Source organism: Anastrepha ludens, chromosome 6 (assembly GCF_028408465.1).
Source record: "Anastrepha ludens isolate Willacy chromosome 6, idAnaLude1.1, whole genome shotgun sequence".
NCBI classification, from domain to species: domain Eukaryota; kingdom Metazoa; phylum Arthropoda; class Insecta; order Diptera; family Tephritidae; genus Anastrepha; species Anastrepha ludens.
The window spans coordinates 58,845,246-58,851,534 of record NC_071502.1 but is presented as its reverse complement, the minus strand read 5'-3'; the positions used below and the strand labels follow the sequence as shown (position 1 = coordinate 58,851,534).

At 39.2% G+C, this 6,289-nt stretch overlaps 1 protein-coding gene across 10 annotated transcripts in view; it reads left to right on the top strand.

The window, feature by feature from the left end:
- Positions 1-2,705: 2,705 nt before the first annotated feature.
- The window catches only part of LOC128868498 (protein quiver), a 46,650-nt gene continuing 43,066 nt past the window's right edge, over positions 2,706-6,289 (top strand). For 6 of the 10 annotated variants that reach the window (XM_054110652.1, XM_054110650.1, XM_054110660.1 and 3 more), the window contains exon 1: positions 2,706-3,343. The gene's annotated coding sequence lies outside the window, so the exon portion shown is untranslated. Of the gene's footprint in view, positions 3,344-3,376; positions 3,457-6,289 lie in introns of those variants that run through there. The other 4 variants (XM_054110655.1, XM_054110651.1, XM_054110653.1 and 1 more) reach the window with 4 other exon arrangements.

The following is a 6,289-nucleotide window of genomic DNA, read 5'->3' as shown; positions in this document are numbered from 1 at the left end:
CGTTCACTCGAGCTTTGTGAGACGGTGTCGAGTCCTGTTGAAACGTCCATGGTCTGCCATTAAAATGTTTGTCTGCCCACGGCTTCAAAGCAACCTCCAGAATACTTTCCCCGATAATATTTTGCATTTACCTTGACGCCTGGCTCGATGAAAACGATTGGAGAGCGCCCATCTGCGGTTACAACGACCTGTGGCGTGTGCTGCCTCCTGGTGTCCAATCGATGACCCAAATTCTCGTATGAATGATGAGTCAAATAAACGCTATCGTTTTGGGAGTTTACGAATTGCGCAATTTGAAAAATTTTCTCGTCAGAACACACAATGTTCGGAAATTAACCGCTTTCGGCTAAGTGAAGCAACTCTTTCGCTCTCTCAAATCTAACTATCATAGTTGCTGCTTTGGTGTGAAATCATGCGCCTTTTGGATCCTGTAAGGCTTGACTTTGAGATCATTTTTCAGTATGCGGCGGATACTACGGGTATTTTCGTTTAAAAACTTTCTCCAAATTTTAATCAATTTTTATATCTTTACTTAAATCTTCCTCCATCTAGAGTCTAACTCTGATGAGAACCTTCACGTCAGCCGTAAAAAGGGGTTCGCTAAAAAACATTAGAACAAAATAAAATAATTGGATATTTAATAATTTGTCATCATAAATATCACTACAAAAAATATTTTTTGCTTGTCTTCCAGCATTTCACAATTTTTGGGCATTTTTATGCATTTCCTTACTACGATAGTAACAGCTGCAATGACCAGCTCACTTTGAGAACAATATAATTTGCAATACTGATCCACTAAATCAACGAAGTGTATGTGTTGCAGTTGCAAGTCTCGCACACTACGCATTGTACACTAGGGTTACACATTTTCGGTGCGCCGGAAAACTACGTCTAATGCAAAGCAGAAGATGCACAGTTATTTTCATAAGCGTCGTATGGTCTTATAACCTCAATTATTTTACGATTAAATAAATATTTAGCGGACTCGAAACCACTACCAATCATTTTGTACTGTGTGAAAGTTCATAATATTTGTTTCAAGTTTATGACATTTAACAATACGACACTTGAATACTCTAATAAGTTACGAAGATTATACAAAGGGCAACTTGGGATACTTTCTGGGTGACTGCCCAGCCTTTTGTTTGTACGAGGCCGGTTCAATAAGTATGATGACAGAGGGCACTCCTAAGGGAAGTTGGTGTAAGCATTGTGTGCTGTCATCTATCAAACGACGAGTTGTTACCGTCGATGAAACCTGGATTCATCATTACACACCATAAACCAAGCAACAATCAAAACAATGGATTTCTCCCAGTGAATCTGCTCCAAAGAAGGCGAAAACAGTCCCATCGGCCGGGAAGGTCAAGGCAACATTTTTTGGGAGATGAACGACGTCATCCTTATGGATTTATTAGAAAAAGGAAGAACAATCACTGGACAATACTACAGAGAGTTTTTGGGCCGCTTTCACAAAAAATTGAAGGGGAGGAAAAGCCATTTGTTCCGCCACGATAACGCACCAGCACCATTCATTCGGAGTTGTCGTCCCCAAACTGCATGAATTGCGTTATGAATTGCTGCTGCACCGTATTCACCTGATCTACCATCACCCTACGACTTTTTCTTGTTTACTTCCATGAAGAAATGGCTCGGAGGATAAAAAATTTAGTTCAAAGAGAAAGCCATCGCCGAGACAGAGGCATATTTTGGAAAGTTCGAGGAGGAGTTTTGGAGGAGTTAAAAAATGGCCGGAGCGACGAACTTGATGAAAAAAAAAATAAAAAATTTAGAAAAATTGTTGCCTTCATTTATAACACGGGTATTTATTGAACCTCCCTCGTAGTTCTCATGTTAGTTGTCTGGATTTTGCGTTCTTTCATTTCTTGAGGGATATTGTGACGCAGAGGATCAGCAATTTACTACAACTTGCTAAGCAATGAGCCACGAGTAAGATCGAGAGCCAGCACCACCATTTTGTTGTTGTTGTTTTAACAGCAATAGAAGCCCCGTCATTGTAGGGTTTATCACCATCTATTAAGGGGCAGTTCCGGTCCATTTGAGATGAGTGTTGAATTACACATTGTTTATGTTTTTAAACTTCGAATAAATTGTGGGTGAATGCGAAATTTTTTTGAAATCAACCCTAATAAGTGCTGTTGTAAAATTTGAACCTATTTGATCGCTCTTAAATTTTGTTCTCATACTCTCTTAGCTTTCAAGCACATACGCTAAAATAGTTTTGTGTGTGGCGACACAGTGTCTCATTTCTGTTTCCAAAACTAGCAAACAAACAACAAAGCTAGCAAGAGTCACTTCGAAAATGTGTGCTCCGAATATGGGGCTCTCTTCTTTCTGCGCTCTTATGGCACAACTACGCCACTCGAGCAGCACCACTTGCCACCGGTATCAGCGGCAGAATGGCATCACAAGTGTGCTACTAATGTGAACATGAACGAGTACGTATCGGGAGCAGCAGAGACTGTGGGGAGGAGTTGAACTCTCGGCTTCACACTACACGCGCACAAAGTGCCGCTGTTTTTGTTTATATCCGTTGGGACAGTGGAACGCAGGTGTGCATGTTCGAATTCCGAGTGGGAAATACCACGATGTACATATGTATGTATGTATGGCCAACGAATTCGGCTAATATTGCGACGTAATGGCTAAACAGCCAGCCAAACATTTTCGACCATGTCAGTTGCTCTCATAACGGCGGACAAAGCGCAGGAGACAAATAGACACCGCGCAAGTGGGCGAACGTCTACGTTGCTTGCAACCCACATACACGCGCACACACATGAAGATTTGCAAAAGCAAAGCCAATTTTAATTAGAAAAATTTTTAGTGAAAAATTTTCAACACGAAAAAGTTGCATCCAACGAAAAAAATAAGATATGCGTGCAAAGGAAAAAAATGAAATAAATAATTTGTTTGCAAACGCAGTGTATTGATGTGTATGTGCGTGTGTTGGCATGTGAAATAAATTTAGAATAAGTAATAAAGAAGTGCGTGCAAAGTGGCAAATAATCGATGAATTGATTGCATGCCGCTGAAGTAGCAAGGGAAAAGGGAGAGGCAGCGCTGAATAACCAACGAATATGAAAAGTGAAAATTGTACATAACGAAAAATATGTAGAGGTGCGCAAGGAAACATAAAAATGCCAATGAAGTGATTTTTGTATAAAGTAAAACGACAAAGTTGTTGCAAGGAAGGTGAAAATTTAAGTTGCGAATTTTCGGTAGTAAGGACGACTTACGCATCAGCGCCAGCGTTGGCATAGATATTTGACAATTTTGACATGCTTTATAGCCTACTTACAGGCGAGTTGTTGCAAGTGTTGGTAGACTCGATTGTTTTTGTTGTTGATATTGTTTGCTGTTGACACGGTTTTCAAAGTTGAGCCTTGTAAATACAAATATGCATGGACGTACATGTGTAAACTTAAACATGTATGTATATTTTTGTATGTGTGAATATGTACATACATATGTATATGTTGTTTTTGTATTTACATTTGTTTTTCTTTTTCTTCTGCATTATCGATTAATCATGAAACAGTGCCGTGGTTGGCAAAATTTCCGTGTGTTAGGCCAAAAATGTCAAAGCAGTCAGAACAAACAGGAGTAACCGAAAAACCAACGAAAATTTTGTAAGGTTTTTTCTTGCTTCTTTTTGTAACTGTGGCAATCGATAACTCGCTCGCATTATATAAAAATGCATATTAATATGTGAACAAAGTAGTACGAGTACTAGCATTGGCAAAAAACAAAACTACTCACATAAGCATATGTATGTACATGTGTGCATGTATACAAACTAGTCAAGTGTTAGTCGCACAGCTTCCGTGTTGCAGTTGCTTGAGTTGCTAGTGCCAATTTTTTTCTTCGTTTTTCGTTTTTGGTTTTTCTTTTTGTTCCTACTTGCAGCTGCCACTTTTAAGTTTTGCAACCACACTTTTCTTTCTTTCTTTTCCGGTTGTCCTTTATCAATTCTCTTTTGTGTATTAAATCGAGCGCAACACGACAGACAGGTATAACAAAAACTATGAAAGGATTTTATTTGCAATTAAACGTAAAAAAAGAGAAAAGCATACACAATAAATAAAGACCTTTAACGTTTTTTGCCAGTATATAAAAATGTCTTTCCTTAAGCATCAAAGCACAGCAGTTAAGTAGTTAAGCCACAGCAGGTACCCAAATAACGTCAACAGTAATTAAAAAACATTTTCTCCTCTACAAATCAGTAATGTCCAAGTTCAGTGCTTCTACAGTGACAACCCATGTCATGCAATCTTTGTTGCTAGCCAACAACAGCAAACATTTTAAGTCATGCGACATTGTGGCACAATCTGTGTTAAAAATGTTTCTTTGTTAGTTTAGCAGAGCGGTGCCTGATGGTTAATCTACTACTATTAATATGAAAGTAGGTGTACGAGGTGTGTTCAAAAAGTATCGTGAAATTGTGATTTTTAAAAAATTATTTATTTATTCATTTATATCTATTTTGTACCCTTCAAAGTAATCCCCATGAGATATTATGCACCTGTGCCAACGTTTTTCCAATCTTCGAAGTACTTAAAAAAATCATTTTTTTTTTATCTTGTTCGGCTCCTCCTTCGATGCACAACGCCCCCGTCTTGGTTCGTGCGGCAGCTTCGAATGAGATGATTGAGCTTTGGTTTATACGTCATAACCATAAACCCACGATTCGTCACCAGTTATGACCCTCTGGAGCAAATTTGGGTCGTCGCGGACAGAGTCCAACATCTCATAGCATTGGCTGGTGCCATTCGATTTTTTTCAATGATTTGGGCATGAGACGGGGCGCCGCAAAATTCGTACCAAAACTGCTCAATTTCGGCCAAAAGCAACATTGCTTGACTCCTCCGTCGATGCCGTCTTTATCTCGCCAATCGTAGCGTAGCGTCGTCCTTTCATGGGCCGTCTTTCAGTTTCGGGAACAAGAAAAAGTCACAGGGGGCCAGACCTGGGGAATCCGGTGGCTGCGGCATCATTAGTGTGTTTTTTTTTTGGACAAAAAGTCGCACACAAGCAACGATGTGTGAGCAGGGGCGTTATCATGATGCAAGAGCCAATTTTTGTTCTTCCACAAATCCGGGCGGATTGCTTCGCGCAAATTGAGCATAACTTGTAGATAATATTGCTTATTGACCGTGTTACCCTGTGGCAAGAACTCATGCGGCAGCTTCCATTGAGATGATTGAGCTTTGGTTTCCACGTCATAACCATAAACCCATGATTCGTCACCAGTTATGACCCTCTGGAGTAAATTTGGGTCCTCGCGGATAAAGCAATGTTCGTGCGATGCTGCTTTTGGTCGAAATTGAGCAGTTTTGGTACGAATTTTGCGACGACCCATCTCATGCCCAAATTATAATTTCAATTATTATTGAAAATTAAATTCAATAATTATTGAAAAAAAAAATCGAATAGCACGAGCCAATCGATATGTCTAGGTTCTCAGTAACTTCCCTAACGGTGATTCGTCGATTGGCCAATACCACTTTCTTCACTTCATCAATTTTTTCGTCTAATGTTGAAGTGCTCGGGCGTCCGGCACGCTTTTCGTCGTTCACATCTTCTCGGACTTCTGAGAACATTTTGTAACACCGATAAACATTGCTTTGGTCGAAAGTAGGTTTTCCGTATGACATAGACAACATTCGGAATGCATTCCCGAACTTAATTTCGTTTTTCACACAAAATTTGATACGGGTTCTTTGATCCATCTTTTTGAATAGGTAAAAATCGAAGACGAGCCGAAACACGTGCAAGCAAAGCAGCTGTCAACAATTAACTGAACATTCAACAGGGCCGAACTCGTCGGCATGAGTGAGAGACATGAGTACCAACATATCGCCACAAAAAAGTCGAAATTGGAATATACGTAAGCTGCGAAAATTCAAAATTCGCGAAATTTTTTGAACACACCTCGTAAATTGAAGTAGGGTGAAAGTTTTGGCCGACTCTACTCAACCATACTTCATGAGTAACACGTGCAATAAGTTTCGTTATGATAACTCAAAATTTACTTAACTTATTTGTTGCACAGATAGCCGGATATAAGGAAATCAGAATTTAAATTGTTTTCTTTACAATTGTTTTCTTACATTGTTTTTGCAAAATTTCAAAAATTTTCAAAATCATAATTGATGAAGTTGGAAAAATAAATCCCTTATAGATACATACTTATTTAAGAGTAAGTAGCGCCACCACCGCCACTGTGGTCATGAAACACCAAATTATAGAGCCATTCTGGTTT